Here is a 19568-nt window from a genome sequence, read left to right on the forward strand (position 1 = left end):
AAGGCGGCAGGCATGTGAGGGTGGGGGAGATGGTTTTACCAGGGCGCATGGTAGCAGCCAAACTAGTGAGGAAGATGCAGGAGCCCAGGAAGAAGTAGAGGACGAACTGATGGAAGACTCATCAGATGAGGGAGACCTTGATCACATTTCTGTTGTGCGAGGTTGGGGGGAGAGGACAGAGGAAGGAAGCATGATTGTTACCTCGCCACCAACACAACAGGGACTTGGTGCTCCTGGATGCGCAACACACATGAGTGCCTTCTTGCTGCACTACCTGCAACATGACCCTCGAATTGTGAGAATTAGAAATAATCCTGACTACTGGGTTGCCACACTGTTAGATCCCCGGTACAAAAGTAAATTTGCAGAAATTATTCCTGCCATAGAAAGGGATGCACGCATGCAGGAGTATTAGCAGAGACTGTTGCAGAATCTTACATGTGCTTTTCCACAAAATACCAGTGGTGCACGTAGTGAATCTCACAGTTCCAACTTGCCAACCGTGGGACCGTCAAGTGTTCAGCACTCAAACCGTAACAGAACCATAGTATCTGCTGGTAACATCAATTTTGCGGAATCATTTCACCACTTTTTTAGCCCATCCTTTGCAAGGCCACAGGAGACAAGAAGTCTGACACATAGTCAACGCCTAGAGACAATGGTACAGGAGTATCTCCAAGTAAACATTGAAGCCATGACTGTGTCACTGGACCCTTGCTCTTTTTGGGCTTCCAATCTGGATAAATGGCCGGAGCTAGCCACTTACGCCTTGGAGATCTTGTCATGCCCCGCAGCCAGCGTTCTGTCTGAACGTGTGTTCAGCGCTGCTGGTGGTGTGCTGACAGATAAGCGCACGCGGCTCTCCACTGATAATGTAGACAGACTCACGTTCATAAAGATGAACAAATCATGGATCCGAAACGACTTTTCTACCCCTGTGTCATCCTGGGGAGAGTAAAAGCTTGATGATTGGTTAAAATCACCCTACCAACCGTTTTAAGCTTTCAAATTACTAATCATGTTTATCTGTATCTTGACTGGAAAATAATTTGGGCTTTGTAGCAGTGTGCAGCACTGATCCTATTAGGCCATCAATAATAAGCTCCACCAGATTTAAAATTAAAAATAATTTTTAGCTGCCTCTAGCCCGGAAAATAATTTTGGGGCTCCGAGATGCGCAAGACACATAAGTGCCTTCTTGCTGCACTACCTGCAGCATGACCCTCATATTGTCAGAATTCGAAGTAATCATGACTACTGGGTTGCCACACTCTTAGATCCCCCAAACTTTTCGATCAACCTTTTCATTTTAATAAAGACCAAAAAAATGGTCATTTTTGAAATTATAAGCATTAGCAGGTTGTTAGAAACTGAAATCAAACAGTTTTCAACTCAAAACTTTATTGTAGGTGATGTTACATTTTCACATAGGACCCCTTGTTCGAAAGGAGCTTCTGAACTCTCTCGTCCATTGAATTTGTCAGGTTTTGGATGGTTTCTGCTTCAATTGTTTTGCATGAGGACAGAATACCCTCCCAGAGCTGTTGCTTAGATGTGAACTGCCTCCCGCCATCATAGACACTCCTTTTAATGATGCTCCAAAGGTTCTGAATGGGGTAGAGGTCAGGGGAGCATGGGGTCACACCATAAGTTTGTCCCCTTTTATGCCCATATCAGCCAGAGATGCAGATGTTTTATGTGCAGCATGAGATGGTGCATTATCATGCAGAAAAATGATCTTGCTGTGAAATACACGGTTCTTCTTCTTGAACCATGGCAGGAAGTGCTGTTTGAGAAAATCCACATACATTATGGAGTTCATCTTTAGCACCTTCAGGGATCCTAAAGGGGCCGACAATCTCTCTCCCCATGATTCCAGCCCAAAACATTACTCCACCTCCTCCTTGTTGGCGCTGTAGCCGTGTTTGCGTGGGGTGTCCATCAACCAGCCATCCTCCACTCCATCCATCTGGACCATCGAGCGCTGCACGGCACTCATCCGTGAACAAAACAGTTTTGAAATCAGTCTTCATGTAATGTTTGGCCCACTGGAGCCGTTTCTGCTTGTATGAAGTGGATAGAGGAGGTCGACAGGATGGCGTATGAACAGCTGCAAACCTCTGAAGGACCCTGCATCTTGTTGTTCGGGGGACGTTGGAGGCACCAGCAGCTTCAAAAACTTGTCTGCTGCTATGACAAGGCTTTCTTGCCGCTGCTCTTTTAACCTGACGTAATTGCCTGTAGGAAAGAGTCCTCAATTTGCCCTTATCAGCACGCACACGTGTGTACTGTGAATCAGCTACATACTTCTTGATTGCCAAGACACTTCATCCTGATCATCGCACAATGTTGATTGTAGTCATGCCTTGACCTAAACACTCCACAATTTGTTGCTTCTCAGCAGCCGACACATCCTTTTTCTTTCCCATTTTGGCAGAAAATGTAGGCTGCTTAATAATGTGAGAGAGCCTTCTTAAGTAGTCTTGCCTTTCATTGGACACACCTGCCAAACTAATTAGCACAGGTGTCTGCAATTGCTTACAGTGATATAAAGAGCCCTGACACACATCACCATCAATGAGTTTAACTGACAAACAAACAAATTCTTCCCTTATCACTCCTAAACACTTTTTGCATAATAATTTGGAACGCAGTGTACATGTGCTTTTCCACAAAACACCAGTGGTTCACGTAGTGAATCTTACAGTTCTAACTTGCCAACCGTGGTCTGTATGGAATTGTTCAATAAAGGGCCCAAAATTAAGATAACATAGATGGGAGAGGTCTCTATGAATAGGAATTCCTAAGTATTTGATACCCTGTGAGGGCCAGGCAAAGGGAAAGTTGGACTGGATGGAATCCTATATGGATTTGGGGAGGGAGACATCGAGGGCCTCAGACTTCGCTGCATTGATTTTAAAATTTTACCATGTAACAAAGTGATCTATTTCAGCCATAACAGCAGGGATGGATATATGTGATTGAGTGATATATACTAGGACATCATCGGCAAATAGAGACCACTTGTACTCGGTGCCTCCCACCTCAATCCACCTAATATTGGGGTTATGGCGAATTGATGAGAGCAGGTGCTCCGTCACTAGGATGTATAAGAGAGGGGACAGAGGACATCCCTGCCTTGTTCCATTGGTGATTGTGAAAGGTGATGAAAATGTTCTGACGCACCCCCTGGGCCTTGGGACACCCGGAGCCGGACCCTTTTTGGTGGATGCTGGTGGTTGTAGTCTTCGTGGCGGCGACCCGGTTCCGTGGCTCAGGGCGGTCAAACCAGTGGCGAACTATTTATGTGGTTTTGATGTTTAAATGTCCGACTACGCCACCCGTGGATTGCGGTCAGAGTGAACCGCCGCTACAGGGCAGACCGCTGAGGCTGGTGTTGTGGGTGCAGCAGAGCGTAGCATAACTCCCCACGGGAGGAGTATAGCCTCAGGGTAGTGTATGCGGAGGATGGGGGTGATGGTGCAGGGCAGCATCAGTAACGACACGGAGTCAGTGATGCAGTCCAGGGCCTTTACTCACAGTTCTTATTATCCAGACCACGTCTGCAGGTAACGGCTGCCCACGTCGTACTGTGCTCACCAGGTGAGGGGCTCAGACAACTCCCAGATAACTTTGGAGCACTTCACAGGACCCCCTTTGTGTGTCCTTTGTCTGGCCTTTCTTACCAACACTTCTGTCCGGCTGCCTCGGGCCTCCTCTTGGTAAACTTGGCGCCAGTTTCCCTGACCCTATGTGGTGCCTTCCTAGCGGGTGTAGCGAGGGGCTGCGCCACATAAAATGTCAGAGCCTCCGGTTTCTAGTTGAGGGTCGTTTCCTGCCTCCACTTGTTCGGGGACCGGTCTCCCCCTTTGGCCTGACCCCTCCACGCAGGTGGATTCGGGCGTGCGGTGGCGACTCGCCCGTCCGCACCCCTGGGATCCCTTCATTCCTCGTTCCTGGAGCCTTCTCCGCTCCTCTTCCTTCCTTCTCCCTCTTCCAGGCCTGGGTCTCTGTTACTAGGCCCGCCTCCGGAGCAGAGCTCATGCAGAGCCCCTGCTCCCTGCCACTTCTGCTCAGACTTCTCTGCACTGAACTAAGATGGTGCCCACCTTTTATACTCCCTTCTCAATGCACCCAGGAACTGCTTCCTCCCTGCTCCTGCACTACAGGGTTCCCCTTCCTCAGTGTTCCCTCCCCCCACTCCAGCTAGGGACAGGGACTGTCGTGCCCATCTCAGGGGCATATTGGTCGCCCTGCCCCATGGCAATGTGGTGTAATGCATGCAGGTGTCGGGTCCTGATCCACACTCCATCCTTACCTGAGAGTGAGATATCACACCTCTGGGTGAGGTGCAATACGTCTGTAGCAACCGAGCCCTCAGGGTGCTACAGTTCCATTTATCTTCAGCCTAGGTGACGTATTGCGATACAGGGCCGTGATTTTGGCTATAAAAGTGTCCCCTAGACCCCTACCCCAAGCTTTTTAAGAGAATCATATATGGCGTGCCAGGAGACTCTATGGAATGCTTTCTCAGCATCCAAAGAGAGTATCTAATTACAAATTTTTAACTGCATCTAGCCCAGGAAATACTTTGTGCCTAGTAGCAGTGTCTGCTAGTCAGCGGATTATCCCGGCTGTTAAGCAAGCTACACAACCTGTAGTTTAGACACTTAATTTTTTCAAAGGAAATGCTTCGGGACCATGGGATACTTAGTGAAGAGCATCAGGAGGCACCCCAAGGCATACGGGCTGGGACTGGCAGTAGGATGCCTTGCGGTGGACAGCCGAGCTCGATCCTTATAAAAGCTTTTTAACTGCAGCAGCTTTAGTGGACGCTACTGGAGCTGGAATTACCGCGGCTGCTGGCATGAGACTTGCCCTCCAATAGATCCTTGTAAATGGATTTAAAGTGTATTCATTCAAATTAGAGAGACAATTTAAATTAAAAATCTTAGAGCTGCCTCCACCACAGGGGGGCTCGCTCGACCCACCAGCGGACAGGCACCAGTATTGGGAGAGGGGGGCTGGCCGTCAGGGTTCACCGCGGCTCTGGCACAAACCCGGCGACACGGAGGTGGCACGGGCAGGAGCGGACTGGCCGTGTCGGCTTCTCACTTTTTGGATTTTAGAAGGGCATGACATGCCTATATCTGTGTCTCCCCCTCCTTTTACTCCTCCACCTCTTTTATTTTCGCATGACTATATGTACTTGTCACTTTTCCATGTGTTAGTTATGTCTTCTGAGCAGTTTGTCAGCTTTTGGACACCTTTGAAGGTGTTTTCTATGTGTTTCTATGTGTTTTTGTTTGCCTGCCATTGGTTTTAACGGTGTTCGAAGGTGTTCGACGAACAGTTCGACGAACAGTTCGGCGAACACACGGGTGTTCGACGAACAGAACCGAACTCGAACACTACGGGGGTGGCTCAACACTAACCACTATGTCCCCAAAAGCTATCTGACCACGCGACTCAACAATGATTCGACTGTCAGTTTGAACAGTCGCCCCTCCTGCCTCCACTATAGCACTAGCCACACATCCATTGTGCTCTAACCGAGGGTTGGCAGCAATAACGATAGCATCCGTTTCCATTGTCGTTATGTCACCCTTACCCACCACTAACAAGGGTCCCTCAGGAAGTTCTTTTTCAAAAATGGGTTGCCAACATTCCCTCCCCTTTGTGCTTCCTGTGATGTTGGTGCCCCCCCAGATTCAGCCCCTCCTTGATTCAGTGACCACCGTTCCATACAGGTGTGCGCTCGGCTGCGAGAGGGGCTGTGAGGTACTGGGAATAGAGTTAAATAGACTGCGTGAGAGTGCTGTTGTAGCGGAAGTATTGGGAGGAGAGGTCGCTGCTTGAAGTAGCTCATGTGGATGTGTGGTTGAGTTGCCAGTGGAAGTGACAGTGGAAAGGGTCGGTGCTGGGGATGATGCAAGTGGGAGAATAGCTGGGCTCACGATGGGAGTGTTAGCTGAAAGGGTCGGTGGCCCACTGGACACCATTGTGACAGGGAACATGGGTAAAGCCTGTTCACTTCCCGATGGAGTATAGTACTGGCCATTAGTGGTCATTACTGGGTAAAAAGGATCTGGTCTTGTGGTGTGTAGCATTTGCCTAGTATGTTCACCACCGAAAGTCGTGTATATATTCCTGGATTGTGCCTCACTCGATTTAGCCAGATCTATGTCAGTTACATGATGATATGGCTCAGTTTGTATGATCTGGGGCAACGTTCCAAGATGGCCAACACCGGAGCCAGCACATGTGCCATCCACAAATTGGCTGCCGCCAGAAGGAGCACATTTGCCATCCACAAAATGGCTGCCGCTAGAAGGAGCACATGTGCCATCCACAAAATGGCTGCGGCCAGAAGGAGCACATTTGCCATGCACAAAATGGCTGCCACCAGAATCAGCACATGGCAATGTGCCACCATCACCACCATTATATGGTGGTGGCCGCTCACAGGATACATTTTTGTAATACACATAACTCAAAACTCTGTCCTCCTTTTTCCTTTCCTCTTCTACCCAATTTTCTCTATACAAACTTTCAGAGACTCTTTCCCATGCCCTAGCAGTAGACAACAATCCATTATCTTCTAGAGTACCTTTTCTCTCTTTTAAGACAGTCTTCCACTCCAGGGGCTGTAACCTCCCCACTTCTGGCATTCCACACAACTTCATAAGCTTTTTACATTGTTTAACCTGACTTTTCCCTTCACGAGTCACGACTAATGCACACGGGTCTAACTTGCCATCTGAATTTGGCTAAGTACCAATACGACAAAACTGCTTTAATTTCTCCATCTTTCTCTATATAGACCAAGATAACAAACACAAAACAAACAATAAGATGGGGGAGAATGACTCAAACCTGATATTCTAAAGGAAAACTGAGTCTGCAGCAGACACTTTCTATCCGTCTCTGTCCTGCCACGTGGTCCCTGTCTGATTTCCGTATATATATATACATATATATATATATATATATATATATTTATATATATAAATAAATAAATAAAACACCTGTATTAATCCAACTACAAGGCCTCGTACCGAGTCACTCACTCTAAGTTATGTGCCGAAACTCAATTTACTAATCCAACTACCAGGCCCTGTACCGAGTCACTCACTCTAGGCTACGTGCAGAAAATCAATTTACTAGGCTCCGGGCTGAGTCACTCACTCCAGGCTCCGTGCCGGTACTAGGCCGAGTCACTCACTGCAGGCCACGCCTTTACCTCTCCAGACCCCACTCAAAAACCCACTTGCTCCATTTAAATACCAGTCAATCTCCCCTCAACACGACATATAACAGGCAGCAGGTGTTATGATCTGCAACATAAACTAAGGAAAGATAAGGGAAATCTGTCCCTACAGTAAGACTAAGCTGAATCCCTACGATGTAGCGGACTGCCTGTTCCTTGTGAACAGACCCGCCTTCGTCCTCGGCTAGTCTGAACGGAGACCTATAGAATTAAGGGAGGGGCCCCTAAAAGAACTAAGGACTGGGACAAAATGGGACACCTCCTAAACAGAAGTTGTTGTAGAGCAAAAAGGACAAAGTGACAAAAAGTACTAAAGGTCCCAGAGGACCAAGAACTGACAGAGATAGGCACCGAAGCACCTGGCTAGAGAGACAGTCAAAACAACACTGAAGTCCAGCAAAGTCAGAAGGGCGGAGCTGAAATATATAGGCAGCTGGTCACATAACCGCAAAACACAAGATAGCAAAAACTAACAGGAGGGTTCTAACAGCAGGCAACTGAGCACGTGACGGTTCTTCCGCAATTAAATGGCCAGCAGCGGAGAGACCCTTCTGCCATCTTACAGATACCTTGAAAACCAGACACAGTCAGGCAATCTGCACAGGATACCCTGAGGAACACAGGAAAAAACTACAGATTATAAATATCAGCATACTTAACATATTTGGTTATGGAGGTGATCAAGTCTCCTGGCTCGGGGTATTCAGTGCGTCCTGCCATTCCACTCGCTGGTCCTCAGGGTGTAGTGTTTCTTCCTCTGCTGGGCCCACGTTGGGCAGCCAAAAATGTTAGGGCAAACATTTTGATATGTTCACTAGTTGCCTGCTCCTGGCCTAATGGATATGATCAAGTGCATGCAAGAAAGAATAACATCAGACACACACAGTCGGATGTAAGCTCTCCTTGGTCAGCTATGGTACAACTCCAAGTGTCTTTATTCAACCCAAACATAGACTTATATATACTGTAAATAGGGGCTTGGTTAGCCCTAGAATGTGAGTAACCAGATGTATTCATTGGTTAGTTCATGGGCAGATCCATGACGTCATCAGGGTGGGTTTGGTCCATGAGGTCAACAGGAGGGCATGATCCATGAGGTCATCAGGGGAAGTGGTCCATGAGGTCATCAGGCGCATGGTCCATGAAGTCAACAGGGGGCGTGATCCATGAAGTCATCAGGGTGGGTTTCTCCAAGTGATGTGTCGCTCTGTGATTGGTTAGTCCTTCTATAGAATGCAGCTTCCTCTTGGAACTTCCTTGTACGACAGGATGTAGTCATAAATAAAGTCTCCACCTTTGCCACATGTACAACAGGATGTAGTCATAGGTCCAGTTGCCATCTTGTATAACAGAGCATGGTGTGATGAAACAGGAAATGGCAGCCATCTTTTGATCTAAACAAGCTTATGTAAGGTGAAATAATACAGTTTATGGGTCTTTTCTCTCAATCTTCTATGTCTTGAGGTTAATTAAGTATTTGATCCTATGGCTCTCCTCAACAAGAGCAATGAAAGTCCCATAGAGGGAATATGTAAAAAGTAAAAAAAAAGCTTAAAAAAAATCATAAAATAAAGATAAAAAACCTGAAAAAATATTCTACCAATAGACCAACCAATATACCATCGCATATTTATGTAAAAAAAAAAATAAACAAAAAAAGAGTACACATATTTACTATCACAACATCTGGACTGACCTGGTCTATAAAACTGTCAAACTAAATAACCCCATTATTGAACACTATAAAAAAGTGCCAAAAAGTTATACTTTTTCATCATACTGCCCCCCAAAAAGTGGAAAACAACATGATTAAAATGTTGACTGTAAATCAAAATGGTATAAATGGTATAGGTGGAAACACCAAATTGTCCTGCAAAAACAAGCTGCCATACAGCTCAGTCAGCGAAGAATTTAACAAGCCAAAGCTCTCAGAATACAGACAATTCTTTTTTCTGTATAATTGTTATTATTGTGTAAAAGTGGCAAAACATAAAAAACAATATAAATATGCTATCACTGTAATCATAATGACCCAAAGAATAAAGCTGTCATATAATTTTTACCACACAGTGAACAGCACAAAAAAAACAATTCCTAAATTGATGTTTTTTGATCATTCTGCCTCCTAAAAATCAGAATGGAAAGTGATCAAAAAATGTTATGTGCTCAAAAATGGTACCAAAAAAACTCATTATGCAAAAAAAACAAACCATCATATGGGTCTGTTGCCAGAAATATAGAAAAATGATAGGTCTGAAAATAATATACCGTATTTTTCGGATTATAAGACACACTTTTTTCTCTCCAAATTTGGGAGGAAAATGAGGCTACGTCTTATAATCCGAATTGAGCTTACCGGGGGGGTCGGCGGCGATGGAGCAGGGCCACAGGAGGCAGAGTCGTTGCTTCAGTAAGCCGGCAGCGGCAGGAGTGGGGGGTTTGCTGTGGTATCTGGGCACTCATTAGATGTCAGCGCCATTGAGCGGAGTCCCCTTTGCCATTCAGTTTCATATTGTGGGGTTCGGGAAAATGGCTGCTGGAGGCGGTGCATGAGCAAATTGAGATCTCGGGAGATCTTGGGAGACAAGAACTCATCTTCCAAGATCTCAATCTGCGCATGCACTGCCTCCGGCGGCCATTGTCCCAAAGCCAAATGTAGGGAACCGATTGACAAAGGGGACTCCACTCAAGGGCGCTGACATCTAATGAGCGGCCAGGCACCGCAGCATCACCCCGCTCCTGAAGCCGCCGGCCTCCTGAAGCAGCGACTCTGACTCCTGTGACCCTGCTCCACCGTCGCCTACCCCCCGGTAAACTCACTTCGGATTATGAGACATTTTCCTCCCAAAAAAGTGCATCTTATAATCCCAAAAATACGATATATTAGCTTCAGAGCTATAATTTTTCTATATTTCTGCCAAAAACCCCATATAATGGCTTGTTTTTTGCATAATGAATTTTTTTGGGACCATTTTTGACCCCGCTCTACCGTCTCCGCCCCCGGTAAGCTACCATTAAAATGGATTAAAAGACGCACCACCATTTTATTTTAATTTTTTTCCCTATTTTCCACCCCAAAATATGAGGTGCATATATGCCGTATATGATGCATGAGAAATGGCATAACAAATAAAAAAAACAATTCTTGACTTGCTGTTGATTTGTTTACTCTACCTTCCAAAGATCTCAGTAAAGCTTGGAACAAATTTATCTTGTGCGCTACGCTGAGCGCTTACACTGGGGTTTCCATTAAAGTATTTGAAATACATGATTCAGCCGAAAAATTCCCTCTGAGGCAGATGGAGACACTGTCAATGCCATCTGGCCTATGATCCAGCAGTGTCCGTCTTTTCAAGCATGCATAAAAACGCAGTCGACCACAGTTTTATATACTTCTGCACATTACTTGTACGTTACTGGTAGCACAAAGGCTCGTGAAAATCGCCATGGCTCCCTCAAAAAAGAAATTCAGTAAAATCTGTGCTCCCAATTCCAAATGTCCTCCCTCTCTTCTGATCCCCACAGTGTGTGTAAGCCACAGCTAGCGCCCAAATGTTTTGCATTTCTGTAGAGATGAGAGGCTGCTTAATTTACTGGATGCATGTCCCCAGAAGCACGAGCTGGGCACAATCTATGGGCACTACAATGGCAAATATGTGATTTTATCTCAACAATATCCATTGCTGCTTGTTCCTGTAAAATATCAATGGCGTCAATATTGTCTCCACACCTCCTCCTAAATCCCAGAGGGGTGTAATTTACATAATGGGTTCACTTGTGAGAGGTTTCTGCTGTTCTGGCACTTAGAAGCTCTGTATAAGGAGTCCGCAAACTAGGCTACGAAAATTTGTTCTCCATGAGTCAAATAGCGTTCCCTCCCTCCCGAGTCTCGCCATGTGGCTAAGTAGTATTGTGCAGCCACTTATGTGGTATCGCCACATTCAGCTGAAATTGTGCGTCAAATTTAGATGTAATAATAATAATAGCAAATACCTCAAATTAGAAATGTAGTATAGTTCTTCTGATGAGCTATGTCACTTACCCCATGTGCAGGGCACAGTATCTTAGGTATCCATGGGTATGACCTAACTAACTGTCAATATATTAGTGGTCATAACCACGCTTATCAGGAGAATAATACTACATTTCTAATTGGAGATCTTTGCTTATTATTAAACCTACTACGTATTGGGATAGCATTTTGGAGATGGGAATTAGAGATGAGCGGTGTTCGACTCGAACTGTTCGCCAATCTCAAATTCGAGCTGTTTTGGGGGGTGTTCGACACGTTCTGCGAACACGAACAATTTGAAAAAAATTTGGCTGTTCAAGGTTATGTTCGATAACTGTTCGTGCACCAAAATCATAACTGGATTTTTTCTCAGTAATGCTGAAAATTAATGTTAATATGCAGTTTGAGTGTACAGCGGGGTGGGGGGAGGGGCAGGGGATGGATCTCTGCAGAAATAATGAAGATCTCCATTTTTTTTTCTCTTTCCCGCATTTACAGTGGGGAGGTGCAATCTGTCAGCCTATCAGCAGTGCACAAACGGAGCGAACTGCTTTTTTTCACACAAGCAAGGGCATGTATCATTGGCAGTGTATGTCACATGTCCTTGCCCTGTAAGACCCAGCCATTTTCCACGTAGCCACCATTTTCTCATTGCTGCAGCTTCGTGTTAGACGGCACCGTTGTTGCTGTGTGCGCTATACTTTGAGTGTTAATTTCAAGCCAATTTTCGCACAAATCTACAGATAGCTTGGGAGTAGGAAATAGTTGTGATTGCAGTCCTTTTAAGGACTAGGTTACAGCATTTCCTACGACTTTTATCAGGCAGGTCTGTGCTCTTAAATAGATAGGTTGTGGGAGTAAAGACTATATGTAATTGCAGTCCTTTTCAGGACTAGGTTACATCAGTTCCTTTCAGTTTTTGCCAGGCAGGTCTGTGCCAGTGCTGTGCAAGTTTTTTTCACAGCATTTGGCTAAATCTAGCTAAGCAAATCCCTTTTGGCCTCTTGCAGTGTGTGTTAGTCAGTGGAGTAGCCTATCTGTGATGCAAGCTACACCACCTGTGTATAGCATACAAATTTTTTTACTGCACCTAGCCAAGTAAAACCTTTTGGGCATAGCATCATTCTATTAGTCCATCTATACTAACCTCCACCAGGTTTCAAATTCAAAATATTTTTTATCTGCATCTAGCTCTGAAAAAATATTTGGGCTTGTAGCAGTGTGTGGGACTTGTTCTATTAGTCCATCTATACTAACCTCCACCAGGTTGCAAATTCTAAATAATTTGAATCTGCATCTAGCTCTGAAAAAATATTTGGGCTTGTAGCAGTGTGTGGGACTTGTTCTATTAGTCCATCTACACTAACCTTCACCAGGTTGCAAATTCAAAATAATATTTATCTGCATCTAGCTCTGAAAAAATATTTGGGCTTGTAGCAGTGAGTGGGACTTGTTTTATTAGTCCATCTATACTAACCTTCACCAGGTTTCAAATTCAAAATAATTTTTATCTGCATCTAGCTCTGAAAAAATATTTGGCATTGTAGCAGTGTGTGGGACTTGTTCTATTAGTCCATCTATACTAACCTCAACCAGGTTGCAAATTCAAAATAATTTTTGTCTGTATCTAGCTCTTTAAAAATATTTGGGCTTGTAGCCGTGTGTGGGACTTGTTCTATTAGTCCATCTATACTAACTTCCACCAGGTTGCAAATTCAAAATAATTTTTATCTGCATCTAGCTCTAAAAAAATATTTGGGCTTGTTGCAGTGTGTGGGACTTGCTCTATTAGTCCATCTATACTGACCTCCACCACCTGTGTATGTAATAAAATTGTTTTACTGCATCTAACCCAGCCAATACTTTTGGGCTAATAACACAGTTTGGCCACTCAGCTCTGCTCGGTTCCCATCCATTGTTTTTTGTGCAAACAACTCCAGAGTTGTCAATTAGTTAACCACCAAAATGAGTGGAAAAAGGCCTGCTGCTGGTGGAAAGGGGAATAGGCGTGTTGGGAAGGGAAAAAAAGGTTGTGTCCGTGGGGTAGGTGTTAAAGCAACAGTAACATCTGCAGAAGAAAGACCATCTTCCAGCCAAACTAAGATGTCTACTTCTTTTAGCCGACAATGTGATAAAATCCATTTCTTACAGCCACACCAATCGCTACAAATTCCAGATGAGGCACAAAAACAGCAGGTGCTTCAACGGATATCAAGTGCTCCTTTAAGTGGGCTCTCCTCCACCTCAACTTCAACATCACAAATACTCCAGTCCTCAGAGGTGTCACCCCAATCGCACTTGCTTCCTCACAGCTCCCAAGTCTCCAGCTGCCCGTCTGAGTATGGGGTAGAACAGATGGTTGAGTCTGCAGAGCTGTTTACTCATACTATAGCCTGGGAATCAGAGGTCGGCTCCAGAGCTTCTGTGAATCCAGACGAGGAAATGATCTGCACTGATGCCCAGAATCTTTATGAGTCGGATCCAGAACCAGACGCAGAAGGTTCTGACCATAATATAGACCCTCGTTCCCAAACTGTAACTCCTGTTGGTGGAGACAATGAGGAAGACGATGCTGAGAATCAAATACCTGATTGGAGTGACACCTTGAGTTTTTTGTCAGGGCAGGAAGAGGTTGGCTCTGAGGACGACGGGTGTGATAACACACAGGGTGATGATGACGATGTTGGAGATCCCACTTACTGTCAACCCACAGTCAGCCAGTCGATGAGGTCAGCAGAGGAGGTGGAGGAGGATGCTAGTGACGACGAGGTCAGGTTGCGCCTTCCTGGACAGAGACGTAGTACTGGAAGCACGTCAACAACTGCATCCTCAAACACAACTCTGCCTCTGACCACAAGGCGTGGTGGCTTTTCAGGTCGCATGGGTGCTAAGCCTTGCATAGCCTGGGCATTTTTTCAGATCGATAAGGATGACCCAACTCGTGTTTTCTGTAACATTTGTCAGCAAAAGCTAAGTAGAGGCCAAAAAATACATAGTTTGAGTACTTCATGCATGAACTGGCACATGGATTTGAAGCATAAGTTGCAGTGGGAAGCTCACTGTGCTACAATGCGGCCTAGCCGGCCGGGCCCACCACCGTCTACCACATCTTGTGCATCCACGGCCTCTTCATCCTCTGTGACTGGGGGGACCGCAGTCACACCTGTTTTGGTACGCAGACCTGCCACCTCTTTACTCGCAACAGCCAGAGTGATTGGCAGGTCATCATTTTCTTTGGAGGTGGAAACACCAGCTGGTGTTCAGCGCTGTCCGACATCGATAGCACCACCTTTGGATCAAGGCAACCTAACATGTCCACCTGCATCTTCCTCACAGACCGGCAGTTTGCCGGGGACACCCTTCTCAACCCCGTTTAAGCACAACAGCCAGCCCTCGGTCCCTCAGATGTGGACAAGTAAAAGACCATTTCCTCCTAGCCATGAGAAAGCTAAGAGGTTGAATTTCACCATCTGCAAGCTCTTGGCTACAGAAATGCTGCCTTTCTGCCTGGCGGACACAGAGGATTTTCGAGACCTTATGTCCGTCGCAGTGCCCCAGTACCAGATGCCCAGTCGGCACTACTTCTCAAAGAAAGGTGTGCCTGCGCTCCACCAGCATGTCGCACACAACATCACCTCTTCTTTGAGAAACTCTGTGTGTGACAGGGTGCATTTCACCACAGACACTTGGACGAGTAGGCATGGACAGGGGCGTTACATGTCGCTGACTGGGCACTGGGTAACTATGGTGACAGCAGGACAAGGGGTTGCTGTCCAAGTCTTGCCGTCCCCACCAGTTGTGCGTCAATCCTCTTTATCTTGAAGTTCCTCCACTGTTTCTGCCTCCTCAACCTCCTCTCAGTCCTCCACCTGCACCCAATGCCTGTCTGGTCATGCCACTAGCTTTCTAACTGCGCAGAAGGGATCCTGCACACCTCCTTACTATGCTGGCAGCAGGGCTCAACGTCATCAGGCGGTTTTTCCTTTGAAATGTCTGGGAAATGTGAGTCACACAGATGAGGAGTTGTGGTCAGCTCTGGAGAACCAGTTTCATGAATGGTTGTCTCCACTGGACCTGAAACCAGGGAAGGCCTTGTGCGACAATGTTGCAAACCTGGGTGCGGCCCTTCGCCGGGGCAATGTCACACACGTGTCTTGTATGGCTCACGTGTTGAACCTGGTTGTCCAGCAATTTTTAGCCCACTATCCCAGACTAGATGGCCTTCTGCAGAGGGCACGGTCACTGTGTGCTCACTTCCGCCGTTCGCATCCCGCAGCTCAGCGACTTACATCTCTACACCGGCTAAAATGTGATGTGCTTACCCAGTGGAATTCAACTCTGCACATGTTGCAGCAACTGTGCCAGTAACGACAAGCCCTGGTGCAATATGTTTTGACGTATAGCCTGGGCCAACGAGATCCAGAGGTGGGGCAAATCACGCTGTAGGAGTGGTCTCAGATCATGGATCTATGCACCCTTCTGCACAGTTTTGAAATGGCGACGAAGATGTTTAGTGCTGACGATGCCATTATCAGCATGACTATTCCGGTGATTTACATGCTGGAGCACATGTTAAACAGAATTCGGAGTCAGGTGGTGGCACAAGAGGAGGTGGAGGAAGTAGAGGAGGAGGAGTTGTATGCGGAAGGGCTAACATCTGCAAGGTCCAGACGGTCGGCAGCACCAAGGCGGCAGGCATGTGAGGGTGGGGGAGATGGTTTTACCAGGGCGCATGGTAGCTGCCAAACTAGTGAGGAAGGTGCAGGAGCCCAGGAAGAAGTGGAGGACGAACTGATGGAAGACTCATCAGATGAGGGAGACCTTGATCACATTTCTGTTGTGCAAGGTTGGGGGGAGAGGGCAGAGTAAGGAAGCATGATTGAAACCTCGCCACCAACACAACAGGGACTTGGTGCTCCTGGATGCGCAAGACACATGAGTGCCTTCTTGCTGCACTACCTGCAACATGACCCTCGAATTGTGAGAATTAGAAATAATCCTGACTACTGGGTTGCCACACTGTTAGATCCCCGGTACAAAAGTAAATTTGCAGAAATTATTCCTGCCATAGAAAGGGATGCACGCATGCAGGAGTATCAGCAGAGACTGTTGCAGAATCTTATATGGTACAGGAGTATCTCCAAGTAAACATTGAAGCCATGACTGTGTCACTGGACCCTTGCTCTTTTTGGGCTTCCAATCTGGATAAATGGCCGGAGCTCGCCACATACGCCTTGGAGATCTTGTCATGCCCCGCAGCCAGCGTTCTGTCTGAACGTGTGTTCAGCGCTGCTGGTGGTGTGCTAACAGATAAGCGCACGCGTCTCTCCTCTGATAATGTAGACAGACTCACATTCATAAAGATGAACAAATCATGGATCCGAAAGGACTTTTCTACCCCTGTGTCATCCTGGGGAGAGTAAAAGCTCGATGATTTGTTAAAATCAACTCACCAACCGTTTTAAGCTTTCAAATTACTAATCATGTTTATCTGTATATTGGCTGGAAAATAATTTGGGCCTTGTAGCAGTTTGCAGTACTGATTCTATTAGGCCATCTATACTAAACTCTACCAGATTTAAAATTACTAATCATGTTTACCTGTATCTTGGCTGGAAAATAATTTGGGCCTTGTAGCAGTTTGCAGTACTGATTCTATTAGGCTATCTATACTAAGCTGTTTAATTTTTAGCTGCATCTAGCCCGGAAAATAATTTTGGGGCTCCTAGATGCGCAAGACACATGAGTGCCTTCTTGCTGCACTACCTGCAACATGACCCTCAGATTGTCAGAATTCGAAATAATCCTGACTACTGGGTTGCCACACTCTTAGATCCCCCACACTCTTCGATCAACCTTTTCATTTTAATAATGAACAAAAAAATGGTAATTTTTGAAATTATAAGCATTAGCAGGTTATTAGAAAATGAAATCAAACATTTTTCAACTCAAAACTTTATTCTAGGTCATGTTACATTTGCACATAGGACCCCTTGTTCGAAAGGAGCTTCTGAACTCTCTCGTCCATTGAATATGTCAGGTTTTGGATGGTTTCTTCTGTTTTGCATGAGGACAAAATACCCTCCCAGAGCTGTTGCTTAGATCTGAACTGCCTCCCACCATCATAGACACTCCTTTTGATGATGCTCCAGAGGTTCTGAATGGGGTTGAGGTCAGGGGAGCATGGGGGTCACACCATAAGTTTGCCCCCTTTTATGCCCATATCAGCCAGAGATGCAGATGTGTTATGTGCAGCATGAGACGTTGCATTATCAAGCATGAAAATGATCTTGCTGCAGAATACACGGTTCTTCTTCTTGAACCATGGCAGGAAGTGCTGTTTGAGAAACTCCACATACATTATGGAGTTCATCTTTACCCCTTCAGGGATCCTAAAGGGGCAGACAATCTCTCTCCCCATGATTCCAGCCCAAAACATTACTCCACCTCCTCCTTGTTGGCGCTGTAGCCGTGTTTGCGTGGGTTGTCCATCAACCAGCCATCCTCCACTCCATCCATCTGGACCATCGAGCGTTGCACGGCACTCATCGGTGAACAAAACAGTTTTGAAATCAGTCTTCATGTAATGTTTGGCCCACTGGAGCCGTTTCTGCTTGTGTGAAGTGGATAGAGGAGGTCGACAGGATGGCGTATGCACAGCTGCAAACCTCTGAAGGACCCTGCATCTTGTTGTTCGGGGGACATTGGAAGCACCAGCAGCTTCAAAAACTTGTCTGCTGCTATGACAAGCCTTTTTTGCCGCTGCTCTTTTAACCTGATGTAATTGATTGTAGGAAAGAGTCCTCAATTTTCCCTTATCAGCACGCACACGTGTGTACTGTGAATCAGCTACATACTTCTTCATTGTGCAATGATCAGGATGAAGTGTTTTGGCAATGTTGATTGTACTCATGCCTTGACCTAAACACTCCACAATTTGTTGCTTCTCAGCTGCCGACACATCCTTTTTCTTTCCCATTTTGGCAGAAAATGTAGGCTGCTTAATAATGTGGGACAGCCTTCTTAAGTAGTCTTGCCTTTCATTGGACACACCTGCCAAACTAATTAGCACAGGTGTCGGCAATTGCTCACAGTGATATAAAGAGCCCTGATACACATCACCATCAATGAGTTTAACTGACAAACAAAAAAATTCTTACCTTATCACTCCTAAACACATTTTGCATAATAATTTGGAACATAGTGTACATGTGCTTTTCCACAAAACACCAGTGTTTCACGTAGTGAATCTTACAGTTCTAACTTGCCAACCGTGGTCTGCATGGAGTTGTTCAATAAAGGGCCCAAAATTAAGATAACATAGATGGGAGAGGTCTCTATGAATAGGAATTCCTAAGTATTTGACACCCTGTGAGGGCCAGGCAAAGGGAAAGTTGGACTGCATGGAATCCTGCATGGATTTGGGGAGGGAGACATCGAGGGCCTCAGACTTCGCTGCATTGATTTTAAAATTTGACCATGTAACAAAGTGATCTATTTCAGCCATAACAGCAGGGATGGATACATGTGATTGAGTGATATATACTAGGACATCATCAGCAAATGCAGAGCACTTGTACTCGGTGCCTCCCACCTCAATCCACCTAATATTGGGGTTATGGCGAATTGATGAGAGCAGGTGCTCCGTCACTAGGATGTATAAGAGAGGGGATAGAGGACATCCCTGACTTGTTCCATTGGTGATTATGAAAGGTGATGAAATTGTTCCATTTATCTTCAGCCTAGGTGACGTATTGCGATACAGGGCCGTGATTTTGGCTATAAAAGAGTCCCCTAGACCCCTACCCCAAGCTTTTTAAGAGAATAATATATGGCGTGCCAGGAGACTGTATGGAATGCTTTCTCAGCATCCAACGAGAGTATCTAATTACAAATTTTTAACTGCATCTAGCCCAGGAAATAATTTGTGCCTAGTAGCAGTATCTGCTAGTCAGCGGATTATCCCAGCTGTTAAGCAAGCTACACCACCTGTAGTTTGGACACTTAATTTTTTCAAAGGAAATGGTTCGGGCCCCCGGGACACTCAGTGAAGAGCATCGGGGAGGCACCCCAAAGCTCGATCCTTATAAAAGCTTTTTAACTGCAGCAGCTTTAGTGGACGCTACTGGAGCTGGAGTTACCGCAGCTGCTGGCATGAGACTTGCCCTCCAATAGATCCTTGTAAAAGGATTTAAAGTGTACTCATTCAAATTAGAGAGACAATTTAAATTAAAAAGATTAGACCTGCCTCCACCGCAGGGGGGCTCGCTTGACCCACCAGCGGAC

At 45.8% G+C, this 19568-nt stretch overlaps 1 protein-coding gene across 3 annotated transcripts in view; it reads right to left on the reverse strand.

Moving 5' to 3' along the window:
- The window catches only part of LOC141154236 (bifunctional heparan sulfate N-deacetylase/N-sulfotransferase 3-like), an 875193-nt gene that overhangs the window by 411613 nt on the left and 444012 nt on the right, over positions 1 to 19568 (reverse strand). The window lies entirely within an intron of this gene.

Source organism: Phyllobates terribilis, unplaced genomic scaffold, assembly GCF_046119375.1.
Source record: "Phyllobates terribilis strain yellow unplaced genomic scaffold, ASM4611937v1 Scaffold_1__5_contigs__length_1240528914, whole genome shotgun sequence".
Classification (NCBI taxonomy): Eukaryota; Metazoa; Chordata; class Amphibia; order Anura; family Dendrobatidae; genus Phyllobates; species Phyllobates terribilis.